This window comes from Erithacus rubecula, assembly GCF_903797595.1.
Source record: "Erithacus rubecula genome assembly, chromosome: 3".
In the NCBI taxonomy this organism is placed as follows: Eukaryota; Metazoa; Chordata; class Aves; order Passeriformes; family Muscicapidae; genus Erithacus; species Erithacus rubecula.
The window spans coordinates 85,023,487-85,035,142 of record NC_136689.1 but is presented as its reverse complement, the minus strand read 5'-3'; positions in this window follow the sequence as shown (position 1 = coordinate 85,035,142).

Here is an 11,656-nt window from a genome sequence, read left to right as displayed (position 1 = left end):
AAGGTGATTGTACACTGGAACAGTGTTCAACAGAAAAGCTGTGGAGTCTCCATCCTTTGAGATGCTGCAAAGCCATCTGGCACAGTTCTGGACAACCAGCTCTAGATGGCCTTGCTTCAGTCATGACATGAATCAGAAAACTCGAGGTCAAGTCAGAAATTAAGCACCTATGTCCAGTCCATCACTTGATCTAATCTGGGAGTAGTATTTCTTACACCACTGCTGTGCTTCTGCTATGGATCATGGGTTTCCTTAAGCAAATTCTGTTCAGACTCCAGATAAATATGTTATTGCTGCAATTAGATTTAGACTTTTTTTCAAAATGATGATTCAAACATTTTTTATCCCACATATGTATTTTCCTGAAATTACTTCAGCTCCTTCAGTTTATGCACCTCAGTCAAGTGTAAAATTAAACAAAACCAGGGAGAAAATTATGCTCAAAAAAAGAAAAACACATCTGGAAAAATAAGTCACTGTATTTTCTTAATAGCATTGTAGTCAAAGGCTGAGAAGTGGAAAGTAGAAATCCCATTCCATTTTGTGAAAGCTCTTCTGCTGGCAGAGGTGAACCTAATAAGGCTGGTAAATCTTTATGATAAATATTTAATAAAGCTTCATAGGTGTATGATTTACTGCATTATCATTGCCTCAAAGAAAGGAAATAAGACCATATACTTGCAAAGACTATGCATTTCCTTTAATCACTTCAAACCACAAACCTCCCCACTGGTCACAACTGTGTGGGTGTGAAATGGAATTTTCCTCTATTTTTCAGTTGTCTGTAACCCATACTTGGCCAGTGCTCCCTAACCCAAAGTGCTGAAAAATGATGAAAATTTCCCCAAATTGGAAGGGAATGAGAGGCAGTTTCTTGGTGGAGAGGACAGCTCACTTGTAAGTCATAAATCATACTGTTCCTTTCAAAGCAGAGTTCATGGACTCAGCAAGAGTCCTCACTCCCATTTTAATAGATACTCTGCATGCATGAGAACATCATTTGTCTAGATAACATCATCTTATTAATTTGAGGTGTCTGTAAACCTGTACACTTTATTGCATGTAATTAAAGAAATCAGTGAGCATATTTATTAAAAAAACCTACAAGGTTCTGTATCTCTAAGTAAAGATGTTAGAAGTTGCTGTCTTAAGCTTCATTAAGATTTTTATGAGACAGAAAAGTGCTTCTGGCATTGTATGGTTCTGTAGAACATCTTTGATATGCATATTAGCATCAATATATGGTTAGGTTTAGGTGCCTGTTTAATTAAAGGGATATTTCATATGCTCTTTTGGAGGGGAGAGTCTATTTAAAAGACTAACAGGGAATCTTGAATGGAGTGAAAGATCATTTGGTACCTTTGCAAGACAAGGTACCTTTTTATACCTAAAAGAGACAGCTCTCCATAGTGATTAAAAACATGGAATTGCCAAAAAAATGCAGTGATTCATGGAAATAGATTCTATTACCTTTTTACCCTACCATTAATTTCCATGGATTGATTTATTGATGGTTTTAAACCTTTTAAATAAGATATTTGAAAACTGATGCCTTCTGTGTGTTTACATAGTATGTCTTAAGTAGGACTGAAGTCCTACAAAAAATCTTCTAGTTACTTCCCAATAAGATAAGGTTTATCACATTCCTAAACAGGATGCTGTGGGGAAAGCAAAAAATACTATAGGAAAAATAAAAAAAACCTTCCCCAAAATCAAAACAAAACCAAAGAAACCAAAACAAAAACAACAAAACAAACAAGAACAAACAAAACCAACCAAACAAAAACACAAAACAAACCCCCACTAAAACCAACAGCTGTGTATTGCTTTTTGTGTATCATAATATTGGTGAGGAGCAAGATTCAATTCTGCTACAACCTCAACAGTGAGAGAAAAACATGGGAACTATAAAAATAAGGTCAAGTTACATTTTCTTCCAAATTTCACAATAAATATACTGCTTGTGCAGTAAATACACTGGTTTTGGAATAGCTGGGTGGGACAAGGATATGTAAGGTTGTCATCTGCTGTTAAAGAGAAGTCTGTTTTTGTCCTATAGAATGGAGAAGCTCTTCCAGAATTGTTCATCTATGTGAAAATATGGCACAGGAAGGCCTGAAAAGCAAGGTCTGTACATGCTAAAATGATTCCTTAAGGAAATTCAGCCCTGGGGAGAGTACAGCACAGAATGGCACAGGGCATGAGTAAGCAGTGTCATTTCCCTGTGTTAACTGGCAGTGACACCACCCCTATCTTGTTCCAGGCAGTTTTGCACATCATACTGGCACAAAGAAGGAAACAGAAAAGATGTAAAAGAAATCTTCCAAAAACTTTTCCTGGTTTAAGATGTTGAAGGCCCAGGTCTAGGTTTTTGTGAGAATACCAGATTAATTGGGCTCATGACTGCTCTTTTCCCCTTTTACTGAAGTTTGTTAGAAAATGTGTTCCCTTTGCTAATGCATAGATTTTGTTTCAGCTGTTAAAACTCACCTTCTAATCTTTAAATATCATTCTATGCTGGTGCTTGCTACAAGGCAGCAGTTTTGGAACAGTGATGCACAGAGTTTCTTTTAGCATTGAAGCAAACCTTCCCCAAGAATTATGATGAAGTGAAGGGCTGCACTCAACAGCAGAGTCACTAATGACCATTTCTGTCCTCACCAGTAAATAGCACAGCAGTTAATGGAAATTACTTTTGAGTATTTCTCAGGGCAGTTGAATGAAGAAACCAGCCAAAGACACATTTAAATCTCCTCTTGCTTAATTAACATGCAGCTGGCAAACACATAACACTGTAAATTCCATATTATCTTGGATACTGTAAAAGAAGAACTGTGAATGGATTGATACTGATACAGATAGGAAGATAAATCAGCTTGATAGATGCTCTCCTGGTGTTTATCACTCCCAAGCACTGTAATTGCAACTACATTTAAATACTTGGCAATATGCAAATCAAAATTTAAAGCAAATGGTTTAAAATACATGTGTCTGAAGAATTGGTTCGAGACATATTTCAAGAGAGAGATAGGAAAGAAAAGGGAGATTTGATGCATTCTCTAAAAATCAATTTGTTTTAGAAAAGGGGGGAAATGTTATTGTAGGAAAAGCAATACGATAATGACTCTTTTTTCTTTTTTATTAATAGTTTCTTCTTTTTGTAAGAGTTGATTTCTAAGACAAATCCTCAGTAGTTTCAGAGAAAACTAATACTTTACTTTGATTAAGTACATGTAAAACTGAAATTTCCAAAGTAACATTGCTTTTGGAAACACAGGTCTATGATTGCTTAACATAAAAAATCTTCAGATGTGACCTTCAATGCAATGTAGAGCTGCACTGATTTTCCAGTCCAGCATTGCTGAAATGCCCTGGGCTTTAAGAGAATTAAGTATGCCACAGCAAAGCTGGGATGGTGCCTTTTTTGGAAGACTGTACTGTGAGTTTTAGTCCAGGCATAGTGTGAGGAACTGAGCTGAAAACTTTCCTCCGGCATGAGGCTCACAGTGGTGTGACAATTAACTTTGTGTGGTTGGAAGAAGTCCTCAGAAAAGGAAGGACTTGACTTTAAAAAGTGCTGGGCATTTCCAAATCACATGAAGCATTGCCTACAGATGGGTGTAGGTGCACTGACTGAGGCACTAAAACTTAGAGATGGGAATAAGCAAAACCACAGGAACAATATCTTTCAGGAGAAAAACAGACAGTGTCCATAAAAGTCATTTTAGAAAGCTGTGGACCAGAAAGAACATAAAAAATAGCTGGCTTCTGTTTGGTGATTTTCTTTGTGTCTACCAAACTCCTTTTGATGGAGAAGTCCTTCTATCATTTATTTATGTGTGATATCCCTCAAAATGGAAAGATCTTAAGGCCTTCTTATTGTGGGACAGAGAATTTGTCTGAAGAGCATGTTGGTAGGTGCAGTGTGATGACTGTGATGGCTTTTGAGACTTGCTCCCAAGTCCCTATCCAGAAATTCCAGATAGTGCCTTCCTCTGTCTAGAGATCTTGCAGAAGCCTCTCTGACCTCCCCTTTCTCCTATTATTCTGTAAACCTTGCTATTCCCACACAAACAATGCTGCCATTCTGACTGATGGTCCAACAGGTGACCCCCGAGCTCCAGCCTGACTGAATTGTCTGGGACATGGTGACATTAGATGAAGACCACTCCCACTGCATTCTCTCATCTGCAATAACACACTTCTGATATGTTGTTTTCTTCCACCTCACACAAGATAAAACTCCTTTGTGTCCCGTGCTGGGATGTTTTTTACCCTCCTCTTCCCCAATAGAGAAGCTAGAGCTTAAGTTGTCTCCGTTAATATAAAAGTCTCCAAAGCTTCTTCTTCCTGTAGGTGATATCAGGAAGTGTGTAGATAGGTTTTTTTGCACAGAATTTGCAATACATTCACTTTGACAGTAGGCAGTCAAAGCCCTAAGAGATGGAGAAGTTCTTTTGGAAAAAGAAAGGCCAAGAATCATGACTCTGGGGTAGTTCATGTAAGTCTCTCACCCATAATTGAAGACCCTTGCCTCTCCTAGCTCATTAGTAGACTTCCAGATTCCCATGAGAGTTTGCATTGCAAAAGAGCCAGGTGCTGAGAGCTTTGCATGTCAGTAATCTTTGAGCTGCCAGGATTCTGGCCCTCCATCATTTTGTTGGAAGGTGATGAAGGCTTTTTGACAGCTGCCTCACCAGCATGCTATAGGCGAGGTGGGAATGCAAGATCTTACAGAGGTCCTCCACACACAGCCTTCCAGGGAGTCTTCAGAGCTAACAAATAAATTAACAAAAGATAAACACTTAGCTCCCAGTAGGAAGATCATGAAAATTGTACAGGGCTGACCCTGGCTGGATTCCAGGCACCAAAGACTCTCTGTCACTCCCCTCCACGGCTGAACAGGGAAGAGAAACTGTAACAAAGGTTTCATGAGTTGAGGAGTCTGAAAAATCACTCACCAAATATGATCATCACAGGCAAAACAGGCTTAAATTAGATATTAATTGAATTTATTGCTAACAAAATCAGAGTAGGATAATGAGAAGTAAAATAATATCTTAAAAATACCTTCTTCCACCCCTGTCTCTCTCCTTCCCAGCTATAACTCCTCCCCCAGGGATGCAGGGGAACAGGGAGTGGGGATTATGGTCAGCTCATTGCACAGTTTCTCCCTCTGCTCAGGTAGAGTCCTTCTCCTGCTCCAGTGGGAGACAGTTCTCCATGAACTTCTCCAACATGAGTCTATCCCACAGGCAACAGCTCTCTGCCAGCTGCTGCAACCCCTATGGATCTCCACGGGCTGCAGGGGCACAGCTTCACCTTGGTCTTCACCATGGGACACAGAGGAATCCCAGCTTGTGTGCCTGGAATACCTCCCCTTCCTCCTTCTCCACTGACCTTGGTGTCTGCAGGGTTGTTCTCATATGTTCTCACCCCGCTGTTTTCTTGCCAAAATTACAATTGTGCAATATCTTTCTGATTCTTCTTCAATATGCTGTCATAGAGGAGTTACCACCAGTTCTGATTGTCCCAACCTTGACAGCAGCATATCCAGCTTTGGCACTGCCAGGGATTTTTTCTATTGGACGTGGAGGAAGCTTCTGGCAGCTTCTCACAGAAGCCACCCCTCTAAGTGCCCCCCTACCAAAGCTTGGCTATGCAAACCCAATGCAACAACAAAAATCAGCTCCTGTCTAAAATACAGTTCCATGGATGTGCTTCTTTAGAGCACCTCACTTAAGGAAGTAGGGAAGCAGAAGTGACCAGTGCTGGTAGCATGGGAACTATCCCAGTGCCCTCATCAGCACTGGGCTTAGCTGCATCATCCCACTGCTGGAAAAGCACATTTCTGACACAGCACTTTGCCTTTCCTCAGTGAAGTGGAATAAGTCTACCACCTCCTCCTGCACTGAGACTGCATCATTGCTGAAGAGGAATTCTGAGTTGAGCCAAGACAGAGACCAGAATTTCTATCTCTAAACAATGGACTGACACCATTTTCAGGGTTTCTTTTGTTCCTAGTTTACTTAAAAGTCTAATTTGCATTGTTTTTAACTCTGCTGACTCGAGGTTTTCATCATGTTTCTGTTTCTTCATTTTATATATTTCCTATAACTCCTAGTTTCTTATTATAAAACTTATTTATATTCATTTCATTCTGGTCACAGAGAAATGTGCTTCACTTAAAGGCTTACTTTCACTAAGTAAATGCTTATTTCATAAATATTAAACAAGGAATGAAGAGTATTCTCATCAAAAGCTTATTATGAGCGCTATGTTGAGAGTTTACCCCATGTTTATACACATTTTAAAATAATGAACCACAGTCAGAACACTTTGAACATTTATGGATAAACTCCCCATTTCATTTTAAAAATACATATACATACATATATAAATTAAATATAATTTTGCTCCTGCTTTTTTCTCTTATTATTTTTCAAGCAGTGTGAATATTTTCCCACTTTTTTAGACTATGGGTTTTGAATATAATGTGAAATAGTTCCAGTCATCTCTCAGATGCTTCCATTTATATTTTTTTCTTGACTGATTTGACTCATAGTTATTTTTCAGCATTTCTAAGTTGGCCCCATTAAAGCACCAAGTCTATAACACAGTGGTTACACAGTTATATATTCTGTTTCCACACAAGAAATTTAAATCAGACTTCATCACTCCCACTGAATTAGGCATCACTAGCCTGATAATCAAGGAATTTCTGTAGTATACAATGTCCCCAGGGTCAAACACAGTTACAGATCAGGAAATATTCACCTATAGTTTCACAAGTTCCAGGGGCAGAAGTGTAGTTTTTGCTGAAATATCTGTTAGATGGAGAGAAAGAACACACAGCAATTAACTTTCCTCCCTGCATGTTATTAAAGAATACTTTTGGAGGTCACTCTACACTGAGATTTGATGGAAGGATGAACCCATATTGTGATTTTTCCATTGGAATGGTGGTACATAATGATTGAAAATCTTTTGGTTTCAGGCTTTCAATGACTCAGGAGTGCTGGATGAACAAGAACACGCTTCCTCTGTTGCTTTTGTGGTTTCATTCATTAGAAGGAATGTATTAGAACATATCAAGTTTTAAAAATTTGATTAATTTCTGCTTCAGTAAATAAATGAAATATGTGCTCATATGGACGCTATCTGAATATCTCTCATCTGTTGCCCATACATCAGCCTATAAAGAGTCTTCATGCGTTCTGGTCTTTTTATTTATTTTTTCCTCAGCATTTAGATTTTGAACTAAATAGGAGCTGATTTTATTTCTGTCTCCTTTTACTGTCCCCGTACCACCAGTGGCTGTAGCTAGACTATTCTTCTGAAGATAGTTTCCTGTGTCAGGTAGACCATCCAGACTGCTTGGCTGCACGTGCACACAGAATGGAAAACAATGTTCCACAAACCCCAAACCTTCTCCTTTCTCATACACTAAAATATGATAAGTATAAGACAGTGCAGGTTTGCCCAAAAGCCATAAATATAAAGAATGTTGTCAATATGTATGTTATTTCTACTATATAACATATAGTTATGTATATAACTATATAGTTATATATATGTATATAACTAACATGAATATTATTTCTAGTAATCTGCATAAATGTGGGACTTTAGAGCTCTACTTCTTGTGCTTCCTAAATAAGTATTATAGAATCACAGAATTATAGAATGGCCTGGGTTGAAAAGAACCTTGAAGGTCACCCAGTTCCAACACCCTGCTAAGGGCAGGGACACTTTTCACTAGACCAGGTTGCTCCAAGCCCCATCCAACCTGCCCTTGAGCACTTCCAGGGAGGAAGCATCCACAGCTTCTCTGGGAAACTTGGTCCAGTGTCTCAGCATCTTCACAGTAAAGAATTTTTTCCTAATATCTAATCCAAAGCAGTAGCTTTCAGTTTGAAGCCATTCCCCCATGTCCTGTTACTACATGCCCTTGTGAAAAATTACTTTTCATTGTTCTTGTAGGCTCCCTGCAGGAACTGGAGTCTCTCCTTACAATTTATGTATCCAAGAAACAGGGAGAAACTTGTATGCAAGAAGTGCAAACTGAGTTTCTGGAACTCAGTGAACTGAACAAAGGGGTGCACATTTGAGACACTAAACACTACATAGAGAATGCATTTAAGATACTAAGCTCGTGTATTTCTTGGAAACCAGAATGTTTTACAGTTAGGATTTTCTAATTAGAATATCCTTCAAATGGTATACAAGGTGTCTTCCTAGAAGCAGCACTGACAATGGATAATGAAGATCAGAGGCACATATAACGTTCCTCTATGTTGATAAAATGTTCAGCTAAAACTAATTTAATTCCCAATAGCATACTGTCTCTGTTCATGAAAACACCTTAATCATTTGGCATTTTCGTATTTCTTCATAAAATAAAGATCCTTACAAAATTCCAATTACTTACACTAGAAAGATTTTCACAGCTCAGCTCAGATAGATTAACATTGTTAATTTATAAAATATTAAGCATTTGTAGTGAAATTATGTAACATCTCGCAGTTTGGGGGCTTTCTTGTGGGGTATTATTGTAAAATAATAACTGTGTATATGCACAGTAAACTCTTATCAGTACTTAAAATGAGGGTTTGGTGACATATTATATCAGTCTTAATATTTATGAAATATGCATTTACTCCATAAAAATAAGTCTCTAGGAAAAGCAGTGTGGTGCAGTGGCCAGGATGCAGACCTATGAGTCAGAAGTTTGCATTCTATTTCTGGATGTGCCAGAAGGCTTTTCCTATAATTATCAGCATCTATATTTGTCTCTTTTTTTCTCCGTCTCTTTTGTCATATATTTGGAAACTCACAAGAAAGACAAGAAATTATTTTAGAGAGAGGGTGTCACCATGCATTTTGGGTTGTATGCTGATACTTGGAGAAAGTAGCACAAGCTGCCTCAGTGCTTTCAAATCTTGAAATATTATTAATATTTGAATCCTGCTCATCCAACTATATCCACACAGAATAATAGTATCAGTGAAGATACACAACACTCTGGCTAGAGATAAATATTTATGAAGATATTTAGCCAAAATATAGAGAATTCCTAATTTTACTCAAGTAGTTCTTCTACTGCATCACCATTTTAGACAAAATCAATCAATTGACAAAGCAATCTGATTTCAGATGACATTTTTCTTAAACCTGAGAGGAAAATACTGGGATTTGGCGTTTTTTGCAGGCACCTTTACCTTTAGCAACTACTTCATTCCTTCAATTTTTTTATGCCAGGAAGATTCCAGGAAATGATGGTGCAGTATTTCAAGTGGGAATCTAAGAAAATATTTTATTCCTAAGTCTCATATTATAAAAGAATGTTTTCACCACTAGTTTAGAGAGGGGAAGTTTGTGTCTATTCTTATTCAGGATGGAATGGACTGCTGAAAACTCCAATGAATTCAATTAAATTCTATTAGGGATTTTTACAGGTAGAATTCATTCACCATAAAGGAAGTCATAGGATTATGATTTTTTAATGGAATATCTGGTGCACAGGAATAAAGATCAAAACATCAGCTAAAAGCAATAAACTGCATGGTGCTAAACTGAATAAAATATAAAAATCTCTATGACATTGCAACAATGAAATATCTTTCCAATGATGCCAACACAACAAGAACAGCATTGTAACCGCTGTTGCATCAAATAGTACAATTTATTGAGGCAATTTGTCTTCAATCTGTGTTGTATGAATAATATATCCATAAAAAATGGGTATAGCCAGCATAGCTTTAGCTATATTTTGGAAATTTGTTACATCTATATTAGGACAGAAGAACCAGAAAAGAATAATTTACAGTGAAGCACTTGAATAGCTTGGCTTACCTTTGGTACCCTAACCATCATAAGCAGCAAAATTTTCAAGATATTAATACTAAAATCAAATTAAGTTACATAGATTAAAGTGTGGAAAGGAAGACCAGAGCCAATTTACATAGTCTGTCAGGATTTTATTTCACTTAATTACCAGTTCTCAAGTATTCACACAAGAATTAAGCTTTCCAATGTAAAATGTTAGATTTACCACCTGTGTTCCACATGACTAGGTTTTCTTTTCAGTTTTTAATTGTAATTTTGAAGTGCAGCTGGACTTGATGTCTGCCATCCAATTTGAAATTAACCCATGCTCCATTAATATTCAAGGTACTATTCAAGTTGTTGGACCTAATTCTTCCACTGGAAATCCTTACAATGTTATTATATAGATCCTGATTGCTCCTGAATACTTTTCTTTCTTGAAAATCCATACACAGCTGTTCTTATCAGCCCATTTTATTCTTGTTTAGTCTCTTTTGGAAAATTATTTTGTTTCTCACTAATGCGGCAACTCTGTTTGAAAGCAGATTCCTGTTTTGGTCTGTGCTTTCTTCCACACTCTGAGTCCACTCTATTTTCATTTTGCATAATAAAACAAGTTTTTTGGTCTGGCTCTACCCATCTCCACAAATATCCCGAATTCTTGTTTGGACCTTTCCCTTTTTACTCCTGCACTTGTAATTGCTCTAAACACACTGTATTCTTTAGTTGCTCCACTGTTTTACTGTCCTTGCTTCTGTTTTCCTGTTTCCAGATGGTAGAGACTGAACATTTCTTTGGAAGCACATGAAAAGAGCAAGAGTCAGATTTCTAGTAGGATTCTCCACAGATGCCAAGCCCCATCTCTAAATGGGGCTTTGTCAAGTATGTCCATCCTCCTGGTTGATGATACATAGTACTTACAACACAAGGCTCAGACTCAGTTTCTTCAGTCATGTATTCCTTCACAGTAGGTCCCAGGTTTTAATTTCTGGACATATTTACACAGTTCACTCCATTATGGCATTGGATCCACTGTGTCCTTTTTGGCCCATTTTGACTTACTATTTGTAGGCTTGGAGTGCAACTTCTTTTCTCCCATCCTTTGGAGATGTCTGAGAAGATCTCCTGTTTCTTCTGCTGATCTACCTCTACTTAGCAATTTCTGCAGTGAACAGGTAACATCTTCCAGAGAGACACTTGCCTTCTGCACCCATGTTTTGCTGTTCTTTTTATATTTAGTATTTTATGGATGAAAGAGTTTTAACTTCCTTTCTTTACCTTTCATAGCATAATCTGCTTCATTTTCTCATAGCTAATAAGAAATATCTGTACTCTCATTAGCAGTACTGACAACCTAAGAGATTGTCAACTTTCTACAGAACTGTATGAAAACATTTCTATGCAATTATTACAACTGCTTCCTGAAACTCTATGTTGTCAAGCAGGGATCTGAATTTCTTTCTAAGGCTTTTGAAATTCTGCTTTTAAAAATGTTCCACAGAGCTTTTATAAGGGCAATTCACTGTGGGTACACCAGACACTGGAGTGTTTAAAACCATATTCGTTAGCAGAACATCAGAAGAACTCTTAACAAATCATATTGTGGTCCATTATTTGTCACTACCTCACTTGGTATGCCACATTTAGCAGATATTGATTAGTGAGAAGCTGTTGCAACAGCACAGCAGTAGCACTCAGAGTGCTATTTCTGGATTTAAAAAAAAAAAAAAAATTCCAAACCAGTGTGTAATATTTTCAGTGTAAGCAAATAAATTAATGCCAGCCCTTTACACAAATCTAGTTTCTTTTAATATGCTTGAATTACAGG